This window comes from Ceratina calcarata, unplaced genomic scaffold (genome assembly GCF_001652005.2).
Source record: "Ceratina calcarata isolate Rehan_Ccalc_2016 unplaced genomic scaffold, ASM165200v1 scaffold26.2, whole genome shotgun sequence".
Lineage (NCBI taxonomy): Eukaryota > Metazoa > Arthropoda > Insecta > Hymenoptera > Apidae > Ceratina > Ceratina calcarata.
The window spans coordinates 7771-26739 of record NW_017148112.1 but is presented as its reverse complement, the minus strand read 5'-3'; the positions used below and the strand labels follow the sequence as shown (position 1 = coordinate 26739).

General features: G+C 38.3%; 1 protein-coding gene, 1 long non-coding RNA gene and 1 other non-coding gene across 8 annotated transcripts in view; 1 reads left to right on the top strand and 2 right to left on the bottom strand.

Annotated features, from left to right (window-relative positions):
• Positions 1-9401, top strand: part of LOC113464120 (uncharacterized) — a 41551-nt gene extending 32150 nt beyond the window's left edge. For both annotated transcript variants that reach the window (XR_003388945.1, XR_003388942.1), the window contains one exon: positions 8236-9401. This is a non-coding gene — a long non-coding RNA (uncharacterized LOC113464120). The remainder of the gene's footprint in view (positions 1-8235) is intronic.
• LOC108623296 (ankyrin repeat domain-containing protein 50) overlaps positions 1-18969 on the bottom strand; it is a 53302-nt gene that overhangs the window by 29858 nt on the left and 4475 nt on the right. For all 5 annotated transcript variants that reach the window (XM_018021708.2, XM_018021709.2, XM_018021706.2 and 2 more), the window contains exon 2: positions 10949-11014. The gene's annotated coding sequence lies outside the window, so the exon portion shown is untranslated. The remainder of the gene's footprint in view (positions 1-10948; positions 11015-18969) is intronic.
• Positions 18873-18964, bottom strand: LOC113464121 (U6 spliceosomal RNA). The gene has a single exon (XR_003388946.1). It is a non-coding gene; the product is annotated as a U6 spliceosomal RNA (small nuclear RNA).

Here is an 18969-nt window from a genome sequence, read left to right as displayed (position 1 = left end):
TATTAGGAAAATGTATGCGCTATAGCTTTGTAAAAAATGGAAATAAGATATGAAGTATGATGACCTAATAACATGTATTTATTACAACATTTTCATTATCTCCCTTAATAAGTTCCATTTGTTCTTGTCAAAGTGTACTAATTTTCTATCGCGTTTTAGAGTGAGCAACGGGCGAAATGGCAACGCGTGGGAAAGATCAATAAACGTGGAGAAGCGACACGCGTACGGGCCGTCGAAAGAATTTCTTTGTCTCAACCGGACTGATATTGAAATTCCCAAGTCCTGTAGGAATTCGGGAACGCTCGAGCGGCTCTCGAGGCGTCTTTCCCTCGGCATTTTTCCACCGTTGCCCCGGCGCAATTAGCCGGTCAACCGTCGGCCGTCTAATTGATTCGTCGGCCGGTAATCTTCGCGAGGGAGACTCGAGGGGGTTAGAAGCGTCGCGAGACTTTAATCATTCCTCACCCTTGGCCAACTTCAGCCGCAATTTCCGACGCGACCCCGGGGGCCGTGGTCCCCGCGATATTAACTTAAGGCGACGGACTTCCGTGTACCACGCCCGTGGCCAGGGGATCAACGCGGCCACAGTTTCGGTAATTAATATTCGCGACGACGCCTTAGTCCTTGGCCAACGACCAACTTCCACTTCATTTTTTAAACTGTCTCTCCTTACGACAAGTACAACATTTTCTTCGTAAAGAAGTAAACGAACACGTTCCAGTAAATTACAGTGAACAATACTATAATTAACAATCAAGGGGGAAGGGACCTTAATGGTATAACTTTTCTACCACATTATGAAATGCATTGGTTCTATTAGAACTACGAATGTTAATACGTTCTGAGAAAATACGAAGTAAGTCTTCCCTCGTTTCCCTTGCAAACTTATAGCAGCACTATACATACAGGGATGTTAATAAAAGTGACTTACACTACTATGACCTTTACTTCTTCAATAAGTACATTTATAAGAAAATTGAAGTTGTGTAATATAAAAGATCATGAAATATCAGAGGCTATGCATATCAATGATAAAGTCAGTTTTGAAATTGATACAGAAATGGTGTAATAAATGACACATTTCTAATAAAAAATATGTCACAAATGTATATGACAATAATTAAATAATTTCTGAAATTGATACCGTAAGCAACTATTGAATTATAGAGCTGGTATAATGGAAAATTCGTTTAAACACGAGGCGTGCGTAAAGGGTTAGTCTAGAGACGGTCTCGCTGACTAATTACCAATTATTCGCTGAGTCAATGAGCGGGGGTTCATAGAAGGGCTAGGTAAATCTAGAGGCTGAGTACTCGAACCATCTTCGCTAAACGCCCCTCGCCCCGTTAATGTACGAATTCACTTAGGCACGCCTTTCCAAGTCTGATTAGATTAATTTTAAGAAGCCTCGCCCCGACCGACTGGCTACCCTCTTCCCGATATTGCAACGTTGCATTCTTCCAGTCGATACTGCTTACGGTCTAAAGTAATTAACTCGTTCGAATAGAATTACAGTTTCAAATTACCAGCATCGTTGTTTGTTAAAAAAAGAACTCGAAACTTATTTATTTGTGTTTCTACTTATTAAAATTACATTCTTCCAGTTAATTTTGCTTACAGTCTAGAGTGATTAGCTATTTCGATTTCAATTCCAAATTATCAGCATTGCATTTTTTGTCTTTACTTATTAAAATCGTATAAATCGTTTTGCGATGCTTCAGTAAGTAAAATAATTTTCATACCGCTTTAATCGTTCATGATTGAAATGTGAAAGGGCTAAAAGTAGGAGTTTGAATAGAGTGATACGGGTCGAAACAGTCAGGATTGATGGATGGGTGGTACCTGTGGCTGTACAGGTTTCCAGGACAATTTTAGTCCGAGCAACGACAGAGTCAGTGGGCGTCGAGATCTTGTCGTTACGCGGGCACGTTCGTGTTCCACGAGTCGACCCACGTGTACGCCATTTACCATTTACCGGGCTCGCTTTCTTAGGAAAATTGGCGCCGGCTATAAAGACTCCCGACCATCCCGTATTCGCAATTCCGACTCGCTCTACCAGCTGCCGCACTTCTATTTCCTCGAGGAAATCAATTTTTTAGGACGTGACTCTTCTGTTTCGTTACCAACAACGTTTCCGAAATCAACAACAATCTGCTTATCATTTACACTCTCACATTATGTTTATATTTCGTGTCTTATAAAATTAGTATTCTTCCATGAGATAAATCTTCTACATTTATTGTTGAGATATTCTTTAATTATATTAATCTTTCAGATATATTGGCACATACGTGCATATTTGGTTGCTTATCAGAACTTCATAAAATTAGTTACTCTGTAGAATAAATCTAACTATTTTTACTGTTGAGAGATTCTGCCATGATTTTACTTTTCTAAGGACACTGACACACGTGTACATATTTAATTCCTTATCAAAATTATTTATAACATATCATAAGTATTATGTCATATGATAAATCTTCTGTTTTTATTGTTCAGAGATTCTGTAATGATTTTACTTTTCCAGGGACACTGACACACGTGTGCATACTTAGTTGCTTATCAAAATTATTTATAACATATCATAAGTATTATGTCATACGATAAATCTTCTGTTTTTATCATCCAGAGATTCTGTACACTGACATACATGCATATTTAGTTGCTTATCAAAATTAATTATTCTGCTATGATTACAAAATTCGAGATTCTGCTATGATTTACTTCTTCAGGGACGCCGACGTATGTATTTGATTGTTTATAAAAATGCTATATAAAATTAATATTGTGCCATACGATACGTCTATTATTTTTGTTATTCAGGGATTCTGTAATGAATAATTCTCAAACAGATTTGAAGAGCTTTCAGTTAAAATAATTTTATTTATATGTTTTATTCCGGAAGAGGATTTAATTCAATTACTACTGTGAACTTTGATATATCGCTCTTGGAAATTCGTTTACATTCGCGGTAAAATTCTTCCATACGTCGAACAATCTAGCGGGAGAGATTCCATTACAGGTCGCATTCGACGCAAAAATTTCTGTTACGTATCGCGGTGCACAAAGTGGAAAATTTTTCCATACACCACACATGCGGAGGAAAAATTCCTTTGTCCGACACAGCTGAAAATTCCCGTATGCGTCCAAAGCCAGCGAATTCACCTATACTACCCCGGCGCCTTAGTTGTATTTCATCTAAAAACTCGATACGTTTCATTACTTCGATATCGAATGGAAATTCACTCGTTTTTCCACTTTATCAGAGAATTCAACGTTATCACTGTAATGAATCATACGAGTTAGTTCCTAACAAATCATCGCGTTCCGAAAGTTCCATTCCCAATAAAAACTTTTGCTCGTTGCGTTTCACGACTGGAGTATCAAATGGAAATTCACCTCTGATTTTTGCGTTCGGTTAGAGAATTCAACTAATATCGTAACATGTGTCATTGTAATGAATCACAGTAGCCGGTTGCTAACAAATCATTCGGTAACTGATTATACAAACCCGCTACTTTCGAAACGACTCGGCTCGTGCTCCAATTTACTTGTAACAATCGCTAGAATTGACTTAGACAGTCGGAACATGGTATCTGAACTCGCGTGGGACGGCGTGCCTATCTGATATCAAGTTAGTCAATCTAGTCGTTGGTATCAGTCCACTTCCATAGTAATTTCTCCAAACTGTACATATCGAATATCACAAGCAAATCAGATAATTCTGGTTTGATTAAATCTAAGAATAAATTCACCGAACAAAATTCCATCAAATAGAAAATTCATACAGGACGATTTTCGATACAAGAATGAAATAATTCATTTATTAAAATTGATAGAAACCGTGAAACATTTACAGTTGTAGTTACACAAACTACGTGTATCATGTATTATAGAGCATTCATTCTCCTCGGTTGATTGCTTCCCGGAGTCAGGTGAACGGAACTTCCAGGCACCCTGGATTAATTGGTCCGTGAACTGGACGTGCATATGCAATCAGTTTTAGGACAGCCTAACTCAGTTTGAAACGAAATCTTTCGGTTTTCTTATTAAATCTTTTGTACCAGTAAGTGAATTTGTTCTAGCTAGTAGTGACCCATCAGGAAGTGACTGGACACCTAAGTGACGATTTCTGATTAGCTGCGAAAAAGTGCTCTTAAACCGAAAACAGGGATAGAGCGAAAATATAAGCATTCTGGTATTTTCAATTGTAATAATTTTTGTCAAAGGAAAATCTTTCATTGGTACTTTTAACGTATTTACATAAATTACTGCATCGACCATTGTATGAACCATTATCTATTCTATTCACGACATGAAATACTGTATTAATATTTGTTACGACGTTATAATAATGGAAGTGAGTTAAAAAAGCGTGAGAGGAGAAGAAAGCTGAATTCACCCCAATTTGTCTCGTGTATCAATGTGCTGGTATTCAAATATACTGGCCGAAGTACTAGCAAAAAGTCCTTTCACCCATTGTCCGAGGTTGGGAAAAGGAAAAACCGGGAAAGTTTGAATGACCGCCGCGAAGGAGTCGTACCTTTCTCATCCCCCAGTCGTAGCCCTTTTCACAGCACCCTCGAATTAGTATCCCATTCTGCGTCCCTTCCAAGAGGACAGGCCCTGCCGTGGTTATAAACACACCCTCCTAGTACTTTATGTAACTGAATATCTACAAGCATAGACACTATGAACGCGACGCGACGATTCATCGTTTCGAACAAAATGCCCACTAATTATCCGGCATTCAGTTATGTTGTAAAACTGAACTTCATGGGTTTCTAGCGAAATCATTTCAGTTTTTACGAAGTGAACATACGTTCCCTATTTTATCACAGAAGTTGGACTCGTCTTTTGTATTAATAATAATTAATAGATGTCTGGTAATAATACAGTTAAAATAAAGTTTTTAATAATTATTTTCTTAGATACCTTCTAAAATTATAACCACGTCTTTTTAAAAGCTCTACAAAATTTCATCGAAATCTCAATTAAAATGAATAAGTGAAATCTGCTGTATCTTATGAAATCGTTTTGCTCTTTTCAAGAAGATACGTTCGCTGTAAAGCATGGAGGCAGTTTGTAGGCGAACGCCGTAGGCCCGATGGAACACGAGTCGCGGTGAATTACAACGCTATACCTGTATAGAAGCCAGGTTGCGTGATACATATTGGTCCACAGAACAGCACACGTTCTAGGTAACCGAGAGTTACGACAAACACGAGAGGGGAACCCTTTACAGGAGATACACCCCTCTTGACCCCTTTATTTATTAAGTGGACTTCAAAGAACCGGAAGCAAACCCACTAGAAGGCGGTATTGTCTCGAGTCCTGTGGGATTTCCGGGTATACAGGGCTCTCCCGCCAGTTTAGGAAACGTACGACCGTGCAAGATATTACTAAAGTGTCTCGAAATCAAATCCACGTTCAAACATTCAAACGAAACAAACAAGAATGTTCAATTTTATTCAACACATTTGAACACTTTAGAAACGCATTTTTTAAAAAGAAATCAGACGTCGGAAGAACATTGCTAATAATAAACAACAAAAAAAAATTTTCGATTTTTCCGAGATTTTTCCAAGGGGTCTAATTATTACGGTCAATCAAGTTCCCAAAAGCATTCGTTTAAACTGCTTTGAAATTGTTTACCTGAATTGGAGACTATTCTATTAATTGGCCGAACCAAGCAGGAACTTCATTACAATTACAACTCTTGAATAAACGAACATATGTATAATGTATACACGTGCAGATGAAAACGTGTGCTTGCTATTCACCGTAAAATACCAGAGTAATTCCAGTCTACAGAATGAAATCAACCGGGAGAACTCGCTTATGGGAACTGCGAATATAATGAACAGTGACTAAGACATCAGTGATAATGTTTCCGGATGTTCATTTTCATTAGTCATGGCGGATCGCAGAATCAAAGCTTTGAATGTTTGAATTTGCTACTGTAACGAATTCCAATTCAATTTGGACGGATGTTACGATGGGAAATTGTTTGGAAATTTCATTACGTATTACAAATTAAATTCCTCGGAGGCAAAACCGTTCGCCCACAAAATTGAACGCGTTCCATAATTATCGAAAATGCTCCAGACGGATTGTAAAAAATCTTAATAGCAGAAGCGTGCGATGAACATTCGGGTAATGCCTGAAAGGGGTGGCTCGGTGAAAAAGTTCAATTACACGGACAGATCAAAGGGACTACTATCCTTTCCACGTTTGCGCTAGTTAATTAACAGAGGAAGAGGAAGGACGGTATTCATTAGTGACCCCGGTGGAACGCGCCTTGCGTATAGTATGGATCGTTGTTGTTGCATAGCTTAAGACCAACTTGCGTCTCGTTCCGTAAATAGTTTTCTTCTTTTTTTTTGCTCGTTTTATCGGCTATGCGGGAATAATGGGAATTCCATATTTGTGTCAAGAACCGATCGATACTACGGGTCGTGAACAACAAGAATACTTGATACATAAACGCGTTTAATGTTCACCCATGAAGTGTAATTCAAACACGTACACTTTGATCTGAATATTAAATTCTTATGAATATTCCATATCATTACACATTAGAGAAATGACCTCATTTAAAAATTACAATGTATCATACAGTCGTAAGCATAAAGTATTGATACAATGAAATAGTAAAATACTGAATAATAAAATATCAATAGGTTCCAAGATTTATAAACAGGAGACCACCTACATATATCAACTGCGAAACCACGCGTGAATGACTCTCAACCTCGCCGTTTTATGACCAAACATTATTCAAGCATCTTTCTATAAATATTCATCAGCGTCAATGTATACAGCTTGCAAGATTTTTCCGCGTTCTCTACATTCTGCTAACATCTTTTCATCCGAAAGCAAATGTACTGGAATAAATGAAGATATACAAAAATTACTCTCCTGTTTCCATGTTTCAACATTAAACCTACCGACAGTTTTCTCATAGTAATACACATATTTTTTACATTTTAGTGGAATTTAGTGTTGGCACTGGCACTTCAATCTGGTCGTAGTTTAAATAAAAATTGCAATTTTAACAATATTACGAAACAACCTTTGTTCTGCTTTTATTTGTTATATAAGAATTTAAAATGGTTTATTTGGACCGTGCAGGTCTAGTTTTAATTGCACCTGCAATAATATTAATCTAATCGTATTTAATATCAATTATTTGCATCGATGAAACTTACTTTGAGAGACAGCGAAGAGACAGTGGGAGAAACAGAGTAATAAGAAGAAGAGAAAAGGAAGAAACCGTGGGAGGCGAAGGTGTGTCGTTAACGGAGCTTAATCTGACCACGAGATGTTTCATTAGCGGTCGCGTCGTTGTTAATCCCGGGGCAGAGGTGGTTGTAACAGACAGTAGTGGCAGCTTCGGGAGGAGTCGGGGGGAACAGGACGGATGGCATCGCGACCGGGGTACAAATATCAGTTTGCGTTACCTGAGATGAAATTGCTTCGGTCGTGTCTCGGCTAACCGGAGTACATTGGCCCGATGTATGAAACCAGAAAATAAATTCCCTCCTCCTCCACCTCTTTCTCTCCACGTCGTTTCGTGATGTATCGCGACAGTGAATTTCTTTCTTTCGAATTTGTGGTAATTTCATTCATGGAAATATGCTCTACCATCCATTGTTACCGAGATCATGTTTCTTAACACATTTTTCAATTACGATTCGTAACTAGACGATGCAGACTTTAAGTATGAAATATGTAATAAATATAAAAAACACTAATTATTTTTTTCAACAACGAAATACAATGCTGTTTATTTGGACAGTCTCGAATAACCCTTCTTCGTACGAAATTGTGTGTAATATGAATAAAATGACACAGATAGGTAAAATTATGAAATGTAGAATTGTGGTAAATATTTCATCTGTGGTCTATCGTAAAGCATTAGCTAACATGACTGATCACTGGAGGCTATTCATCTGCAAGCCAGAAGCCAGTTATGTTTTCAACAACAATGTACTTTCCAAACGGATCTAATTAGTAACCAACGATTTTCACCAAAATTCCTTCTTTTTACATAAGCTTACATGCATGTATCAATTTTTACCCGAGGCTATTCAAGAGCACTGTATATCTATCATCCACAGTTTATATCAAGTTTTGTCACACAATCTGTTATGTTGTATGTAATAACACGTGTATGTATTAATAATTTAAATTATTGTTGATCAAGGTATTCATGGGAGAATTTCTGTTTAGAAATGGTGAATGGCAAAATGAGGGCTGGAATCGCGAATGGAATCAGAAAATGAGGAAGCGACGTGGAACGGAAACGGTTTCTGAATCATTGAAATCAGCAAGCGGAGTACACGATCAGTTTCTGGCAGGGCGTACGCGTCGAACGCGATACGAGAGAATCGTGTGTCGTCTTTATTCCGGCTCGGCACGACAGGCCGGTATCTGAGTCTCCGCATCTAATAATAAGCGGGTCGAGCATTGTTGGAAAATGGGTCGAACGCGCCGGCATCTACCGATGTATCGAACACGCCGTGCGCATACGTGCACATGCACGAGATGCATACGACCGGTTGCATAATATCCCTCCTCGCTGTCCCATCCCCCTCGAGCTGTCCGAACCGTGACACGTGCCGGGGAGAATGAATGCCTTCAGGAATCGGCACAGTTTCTAACTTTGCCCGGGAGAGAGCAAGATCCCCTGCAGTCAGCCACTTCACAGTGCCCCCGTTTTACAAACGAAACTGTATTAGAAAACTGTTTTTTTTTTTTTATCAATCTTTATACAGTAATCTCCGGTTGTGGTCACATTTTCCTGCGGATATACGGCCGTGAGTCATCTTCTCCAATTCCTGGAAGTGCTCGTTCAACGCGAGCCCCATATCTTATCTATGTTTATTCTTCCTCTCTGTTAATATTGTGCTAGCACAATCACAACTGTTTATTATTATTCTTATTATTATTTATTATTACACGGGTTAGAAAATCCTTTTATATACATGGAAATATACATATAACGCGCAAGGGAATTACAGTAGCAGAAATAGAATATACAAGATGTTCCGTAAAAAGTGTTAGAGCCGAAAATAGCAGATTAGGAGGGTCATTCTGAACAACAATTTCCTTTTGCAAAATACAAAGTGAGGCATGGTTTCTTAATTATTAACGAAAAATACTGTACTGTATACTGAAAGTTTACTTTTTCCTATGCTACGTTCTTGAATGACGAGCGATTCTAAGAGACCCATCCCATCGGATTTATGGCCAAGCCCAGCCCCTATGGGTGCCCACATATCCGGAAATTACTGTAGTTGCATGTGAAATCGAAACAAATGTTTCAATAACTGACATACATTCGGATATTTACGTCTTAATAAAATTGTGTCATCGTTAGACTTAATTACGTTTTGCATATCAGCTTGTATTTAATTATAATAACGTTCTGTTTTCTGTGCAATTTATTATGTTATTCTAAAACCTCTATTAAGTTTCGAGGAGTTGAAGCAGACTGGGCATCGGAGGAACACGTTCGTTCTGTGTAAACTGAGGATTGCACAATGTTAAATCGATTACTCGAAGTAGCTAGATGGAAACTTTTTGCCAGTATTTCTCGAAGGGTGGTCGCATCTGTTAGAAACTCGAGGTTCGTTTACCCGTGGCGAAATTTCGGCCAAGGAACGGCCGAGCCAAGAATTTGAAACTTCGCCCAGCTTCGTGTACTTCTCTGGCCTCGTTCGTCACTGCATAAGTTACTAGCCTCTGGCAACGAAAATTGCTTTTTAGTAAGTTTGGACAACGATAAGACGCAATCTGTGTCGTCTGAGAAACACAACCCCCACGTAGTCGCTACGTGACCATCGTTCTACCTCGACGTTATTTATTTCTGCCCTCGCAGAAGAGAAAAATCGTTGCTTGATTGGCCCGGATACGTGTACCAATTTTATTGTCCTTTATAGAATTTTATTGTTCAACGAGGAACAAAAAATCTTTCATGAATGATGGACACATCATACTTCATGCTGTCTTTTCAAAACTTTCCGAATAAGCTAATAAAATCGTGACACAACGAGAGGAATGTCCTCCTCTGCAATAACGAACGGAATCTGCAATCTTTCGCTAATAAAAGCCTGGACCACGGTCGGCATTAATCACGGAAATAAAGTTATTAAAGCGGATCCTATTTCGAGCGATTGTCTCTCGCGCGACAGATAAACGTGGATTTATCGTGGCAGTTTCGCCGGAGTGTTGGATTTGCGGTGGCTCCCACCTATATTATCGAAGAGGGTCGCTCGATCTTTAGTCCGTGCCCCGTGCGACGAAATTTATCGCGTCGCCTGCGAGACACCCGGATTTGTGGCTTTCAACAGGGAACGGGTACCCTCGTCCACGGTTTTACCTGAGGGACTAACAATTCTAAGCCTCCCATGTCTTTGATCACACGTCCAAATACCCTGCAATTATCTCACAGCGACACTAGAAAGTGTCTGTATCCAAACTTGAATGTTGTAAAGTTTCCAATTTCCGCTTACGTAACAGTTTCTACTGACTAGCTTTTTTTTCTATCATTTTATATCTGATCATAAGGCAGTGAATAAAAATGACATTATCATAAAATAGATAATTAGAATATGATAATTTATAACAATTCTAAACAAGCAACATCTCTCTAACGAGACGATTCTAAATGATTTTTCCCTGTATATTCAGAACTATCTTTTAAAGAAGAGTATGAATCGTCTAAACTAGAACAGAATTCGGATGTTACGCAATCGGAAAAAGGAACCACCCTTGGCGGTGGGATGTGTTTGCAGGAGGGGGGTAAGTCTTGGGCAAACACGTAGGTTCAGTGAAAAAGTATGTCATAAGCGAAATTCCGTTCGAGTTAGTTAGAGCCCGTTTTCCTTCAAGAGGAAACCGAATTCCTTAAAATGCACGCTACGTTAAGCTTACTACTCACTCTCCAACGCGTTGCTGCACCTGTTCGCCGAAGTATTTTCCTATTTCCACCTTCCCGTTCCGCTTTCTGAAAACAAACGGAGATCCACGATTAAGGATCTGAACAATCTTCAATGTTAGACAAATTTTCACAGTCAAATGAATCGTTGCAATTTTGTGAAATGCTTTAGCGAAATTCTTGTAGCAAAGTGCTTTTATATTTAATACAAATTTTTCTATGCTTAAAATCGGCGATAATATTATTTTAACTGTCTTATTGTGTAAGAAAGGAAATAACAAAGGGAGGAGGAACGGAAACCCTCGACGAAACAATTGGCTGCAATTTTACCATCGAACGAATTTACGTCGTCATAGATCACCGGCAGACGAACGCAATTGGGAGAGAGGAGAGGGAAGGGGAGGAAAAAAGGCAAGATGCTCCCTCTTCGGAATCCTCGCGGGGCCTTTCGGCGAGACGTCGATCGCTGAGTTCAACGAGCTGGCTAATCGAAACCGCTCCCCGACCTCGACTGCCAACCACTTAACTCAACAGAGAAAGAGATAGAGAGATAGAAAGTGAACGAGGACCATTCGCGCCTTTGCGCGCCTATTATTCCACCCTCGTTCCCAAAATTTTGCTTATTTTAACCCCAACCCTGTTGCCCTTTGTTCAAACCCGATGGTCGAATCAACAATTAATTCATAGTAACAATTTTTATGAGTTCGAATAAATTTTACAAAAAATTTCCAGAATTTAACGTGTTTTAATTTACGTTTGAACGTACAAAGCGATGTTAAAGCGAAACAGTTAACGAGAGAAGAGGAATGGTTATTACCTTTATGGAATGATTGATCCATTATGCAGGGTGTCAAATAAAAAAAATGTCAAATAAAGCATTATTGCTTTTTTTCGACTTATTTTCTCACGTAGTATTCCCTCTTGGTCGGTTGTACTACCTTTTGTATGAGTAGAAGTCAAGAACAAGCGTTAACATTTATTTTTAGAAAATAGGCAAAGGAAATATTCTCAACACGTGTTAAGTAAGATTAAATGGACTTTCATTATGAATTTCGTAGTAAAAATCAATATTCTCTACTACAGATTTCAAACCGATTTCAATTTCAGCCGAATCGTGCGATCCTTCGTATCAAGTTCTCGACTAATTAAGAGGGCTGTGCGTGTGTGTGATTCTGCATAAAAATAGGTCAGTTCCCTCTTCTTTTAGAGCCGAAACTTGAAAATCAGCCATGCGTGACTGCGAATGGCTGCACGGTTCGACGGTAATTGTATCGGGGGAGACGACGAGACCTTTTTACAGGGGACCAAGATGAATTTAATCGAGGTCTCAGCCTCCCCCGCCGGTTCATCCACTTCGTTCCTTCAATTTCCTACATTTTCAAGAATGCGAGAGGGTCCTGACATAATTGCGCGACCAGTAACGAGGTCGAGTGATACTTGTGCCTGCTTTTACCCTTTAACGAACACGTTTCTCAATAAATCGCATTTCTCACCGTTAGAAAAATGCGTTAACAACCGCATCCCAAGTTTTAGTTCGGCTTTCATTATTTAATGACTCGCAGAACGACCGAACGTTTCCTATGTTTTATTGCAGTGTCTTGAAAATTGTCGACAATTTTTATATTGCAATCCCCATTATTGTCCATTTTTCATTATTCTTGCACTTTTGTGTAAAATAAATCATTTACGGCAGGAATTTAATTTTAGACTTCCTGGTATCATAACTTATACTTATAATTGTATATTTTGTATGCCAACTTGGAAAACAACTGGTACTGTCAAATAAGAACTATACTAATAACGATGGCATCGAGGAGTCTAATAATCCAGAGGATTTGAAGAGACGGTTATTAGACGAACTTCCTGACACGTTCTTTAATAATGATATGAACAGAATAAGAAATTCTACTTATACTAAAATTTACATACATGAATACAATTGACAGAACGGAATATCTGGACATTAGAAATCTACCATCAAGGATAATCCAGACTAGACTGAGTGGAAAGAGTGGATAATAAGAATAAACAATAGTACATTATACAGAATTTATGAAGAATTATAACACTTCATATGTAACAGGAATAATCTAATCTAATTTTAGGAAATGCGTTTTTCTAAAGTACATAAACTTTTGGGATTGACTGTACAGCCAATACATCCTTAAGTAATTAGATTATCGACATTTAACGGTCTGTACACGATAACAGTTATCGCACATACGAGATAAGAGATTGCACTATTAGATATTATCGACTTGTACACAAAAATTTAAAGCACACAGATTACGTCAGGCGCAGTCCTACCATAATGAACATTTTAATAATAATAAAATATTATTGTTATGCCGTATGAGTAGCAATTATCTGCATAAAAAAAATTTGCAATCTTCAATTATCTATTTAATTGAATTATTTGAAGGGAATGCATAATCTTCTGTTTTGGAAGAAGAAATTTCGTATGCACCTAATTCTACTATCGGAACAGCTAATTTATTCATGTTATCAAGAATGGGTAAAGTAAGTTGTCCAGGTTGGAGAAAAATATGGAACCCGGAAAGACTGGCAATAATTTCTCGTACCCGTCTAAATGTATACCAGGGTTCGACTGGTTTTTCGCCCGTGTTACACCGTCGTATCGATAATGCTAATTTATTATCGATTCTCGTTCGCTGAGACCGCAGCCACGCGCGCGTGGGCACTCTCAGAAACGTGCAGGTGTCACTTTCACGCCTTCTTTGGCAGTGGACGCATCCACAAGGATCGCATTACGAAGCTGCGACCGCAGATCCTGCAAAAATTCCTTCGACGAGAACGACGCATCTACTAAACGAGACACGAATTACATTTCACTGAATCTTTCATTCTCGTGGTATGAAATCATGGAATGAATGGAGATAACGAACGCATTTCACTATTCATTTTGTTAATTGACTAAGACATTTTTTATCATAACGAAATAATAAGAGAAATACAGTCTAATATTATACAGGGTGAGTCATTAAGATTTGAGAAAAAATGTTGAGCATTCTATTTAAAAAAAACTGAAGGTGGCCATCATAACGCGATAAGAAAGCAAAGAAACAAAAACCAGTCCACAGTTGAATCCAAAATTTATTTAAAAATATTTTATTGTAAAACAAATATCTCACGAGTTATTCGAAGTCGTTGAGTTTCATTCTGTGTAATAACAGCGTTTCACGTATTAATCGATGTTAAGTATTAGTGTCCGTTTTCGCGTACACATATATAACTCGCGGAAGCCGGAGGGGGAGGGGGTGAAGTAATTATATTTCGGTTCTCGTTTCGTTTGCAAAGTTTCAGCAAATTGTAACGCGATCCTTTCCCCCCAACGTATCTCGATTTTAAATCAATTTCGCCACGTAATTGCACAGAAGCCGCGGACGGTTTGATTACGGGAGGAAAAGGCGATGGAAATTATCCCGACGGGTTCGGAGCTTTGAACAACCGGGCGTACACGTACACACCAACCGGGACAATTTCAATTTCGACCCTTTCGCCGGCTTCATTTGCCCCGCATTCACTAACCGATGCAACGCCGCTGCTTACCTTATCCTTTCATTAAATTGGCCACCTCAGGCTTCGCAATTTAGGGGAACGTATCAAACTCGTGTGTCAGAATTCTAGCAATCCCACTGTTTCATTGCTCGAAACAAGATTAAGGAGAAGCTCGGATTTTGGAAACGAAATCACTTATTATCACACAAATTCCTTTGTCATTATCGTTCATTATTATGGGTTACATCAAATTTAATTTACATATAGTAAGGATAAATAAAATTGTATAAAATTTGTTTTTACGTTTTCACTTGTTAAATGTTATCGCATTGAGCAAAACCAGGGACAGTATTAATAATAAATAGACAGCAAATCTTTGTACAAAATAAGACATTTATGGTATCAGTTTAAAAGATTTAGATAAACATTTATTTTATCATTAAAACACAGCTTTTGATATTTTTGTACATTACAAGCAGCATTCATTCCTTTTGCATATTTTGTTTTCTCTTTTATTTTATAAATGCATAAAGATTGTTGTGTATTAATAATTTCTACTATAAATCAGACGTATAGAATATTTTGAGTTGATATTCATGACAAGCATTAATTAAATAGAAGGAACTAAGGACTGGGAAGAATTGTATACGACAAAAGTGATTGCAATCACGGAGACGTGTTGGACAGTCAGTACATGATACGTATAATGTTATCGGTGTGCGTAGTACGAGAACTTTTTCATCGTTTCAAGCAGTTCTCCCACGTGATCAGCGTTTGAATACCTTCTATACAGGGTGAGTTCGTAACAATTCAATACTTTTATCAGTCCTACTAACATTTAACTTGGAATATAAAATACCAAATGAATTACGTATGGAATTATTTCATATTATTCATGCTTACAGAATGAATCTATTGAAAAGCTATTTCTTTTTTTTTTGTTAAAATATAAGAATGTCTTCAAAAGACGAGTTTTATTAAATACAAAGAATTTTCCAATGAAATGAATTACAATAGTTTATGTGTCAATGCTCATTGATTCACTCTGTACACGGTTGGTTCCGGTACTCTAATTGGGAAACAAGGGAACCGTAGTCCTCGTCCGTGTTCAGAGATCTCTACTCCTCCCTGCTGGTTCTCGCAGACTGTCACGGACAAAGATAGTAGGCGTTGCGTGTACTCGTCAGTTTAGAAACTGCCTGCTCCTCCCTATATTCGACAAGCAACCCTGTCCTACACGTCTCTGTGTTTTAGACAAACGCGGCCGTTAACGTGTGCAATTTTTGCGTTTGCACTGTCTACATGGTTCGACCCATTGTGTGCTCTCAAACCTCCCAATGTTCGAAACACGGAACCATCGAAAGAAGAATGAAATTCTATTAATATTCTATTTCATATGTATGTATATTCGTATAAAGTGTAGTGGTATTATAGTTAACGACGAGTGGGTGTAATAAAAAGATCTTTTGGTTGACAACACAGGTCTTAATATATCTATAATCATATAATGATATAATGAATTATATTAAACTTATATTTAATTGTGTATTAAATTATATAAAACTTATATGAATTATAATAATACAAAACTCTCTGTTAACACGTTTGTAATTTATTTGATCGTGAGACCACTTGAAAATTCTATCTTTGAAAGTGCGTGCGTATATCGTTGCGGATGATAAAGTATAATGTAATGTGAGATAGGAACGAAGCCACGTATGTTCATTCATAAAAGTGTTCGCCGTTGGACGCGAACAGCTGGTTCAACGTGTCTGCGAGTCGCGTGACAATAAAACGGTCTCGCCTGCTTTTTTTCACCTCGCTGATGGATTGTTACGTCGAGTGATGCATTAGCCGCTACTACATGATACTTATGTACACCGCTGTCCGATAAACGCGATGCAAAATAGAAAAAAGCCAACACATACACACGTCAAGTTAAAATTGATATCAAAGTTCAAGTAGAAAAATCGAATATCATTTTGTATACTATTAAACTCCGAATTTAAAAAATTAAACGTTTGTTTAGTAAAGATTTTTGAATAATTTATTAAAGACAGGAATTTGTTTTATACACATAAATGCACAGAATTCCTAAATAGTTTATATTATTCATAGGGTTTTTGTAATGAAAATTGAGTATATTAAAGTGATAAGAAAGAGGGCAAATTGGAAGCATGAAGGGTTCGTAATAATCCTTGAGAAAATTAGCGTTTGGCTTTCGCCACCACTCGGTTCACTTTAAGCGGCCGGTTAAATAGATGTCCTATCAGATTGTGCGTCACGAAACCGTGACACGCGAACACGTTTTGAATTAACACGTTACAAGCTCAACAAACCAGGTGACTGGCATTGATCGAAAACTTGGATCGGCCGATAACAGCACGGAAGTGTACACGGGTATCCGTTTTTACACGTCGCGTCGTATCAAGTAACAATTATTACATAAAATATCGTATCGATTTCGATTACGGCAAATGGATGCATAATAAATATTGAAACGATGTCCCGGGGTGGAACATAGATCCACGTGGATTTGCCATAAAAGTTGCAAGTCCACTTGTAGCGTGTTCACGATAGCCTATTAATTATTCCGGGTTAGAGTTTGGCCAAGTATACGAGAAGTCAGACTGCCGCTTTCTTGGCTCCGGCGCGACGGCAACCGCCGCTTCCGGCGATTTCTGCTAACTCGTATAATTCAACAGCGAGACTCCAACCTCCACGGAGGAGCATACGCGTGTGTTTTACGGATCCCAACTTTGTCACGTTTCGTCCGTCGCGCAATTCTCTGGGATTTAGCTTTGGGCAAATCTACCCCAATTCGTGGCTTCATATATCCTGGATGTTGCCCCAAACTTTGTGTATTCTTCAGGGAAACCTTTTCAGGCAACTCTCACATTTTTTACTCTGTGAATGAACAATGAAATCTCGAGTCTAGAAACCTTGATTGTCCTATCCTCGTTCTCTTCTCAACGTTTTCCAGTTTCCAGTTCTCCTTTATAATTTTTAAGTGTACTTCAGCTTGAAGTTTGAAACTGATACACTTGAAACGAATTCCTCTAAGGATTTAACGCGGCGCGTTAAGTAGAATAAGCCGGGAACAAGTCGGACGAGGGTAACAATGCAGCGAGGTTCGGCGGTTGATTGTTGCGCGGAGCAACGGCACGGATCAACACGGCGCGGCTTGATCAAGTTAAGCGGCTGGTCGGTGGCAGGCTAATTAAGTTAGTCCGGAGGTTGGCTCGCATTAACTTTCCCGAATGTCTCGAATTTGTGACACTTCGATGCCTGCTGCCTAACCGTGAACCCAACTTCGAAACTGTTTGTCTTTGTCATTAAGAACAGAATTCTGGCGTCAGCATTGAAGTACATCCGATCCTTTATTTGTATGGCACTTTTCTACATAAGTTACGTGGTTTTCATTAACATCATTTATTCCAAGTTGCATATTTTTAAAACCATTTATTCATAGTTGCAGTTAAATGAAACTTAATGAGTTACAAGTTAAATGAAAATAGAAATAGATTTCTTGGCAAGTAGTAAAGGTTCGTCCTGCGTTAATAAAACTTTGACTTCAATAAACTTTCCGGCAACGATAAGAAGAATAAAAAGAAATGAATTCTTTTTATTTTGTACGTTTTCATTGTGTAAAAGGAGGGCCAGATGTAATCTTATTGATGTTCGGTTTTGAAAAATATTTTTTATTCATACTTTCAATAAAATGAACTGTTCCTTCATTTTCAAATTGTCTTATTTATCATAAAGAATTCTTTCCCGCCGAATAAATGTTGTCGACAGAATATCGTATTCGTGGCGTGTTAAAAAACATTTTTCACTTTAAAAGCCTTCTTTTTAAATCGTCCTAGGGAAAAGCAGCGAGTCGAACGTTTTCAGTCGCGTACGCGCTGCTCGAAAACCATTTTCCAAGATGAGCAGCAGCTCGGCTACTACTGTGTACTTACACAAACGCTGGCAAAGTGTTTTCATTTCCGGCGAACATTATGCATAGCAGCTGCCGCTATATCGGAATACGATTATTTTCCATGGGAATGGTATTGTTACATCGCTTTGGCTATCCGCGAAATTCCCGGTAGACGCACTCCTCTCTCCGGGGTGTATTATCTCCTAGCGAGTGAATCGACTCTACTTCGAAAAGAAAATCTAGGCTACGACGATTTTAGAAAGCGGTATATGAAACTCGGAGATATTCAATCTTCTGCTGTGAAAATGCACTGTTCCATATTCTTTTAGTTATGCAATTCTCCGTTCGTTTCAAATGAAAAATGTTTCTTCCCCGATTTAAGATCGTACGAGCCGTAAGAAATGTGATAGAATTCCAATATTTCAAGTGATAAACTTTTAGAATAAATAATCAGGCAAATGTTTCAATTTTTTTAAGTAAGTGGTAAAAAATGTGGAACGCTTCACGATTTTGCGTGTCATCCTTGCGCAGGGGCCATGCTAATCTTCTCTGTATCGTTCCAATTTTAGTATATGTACTGCCG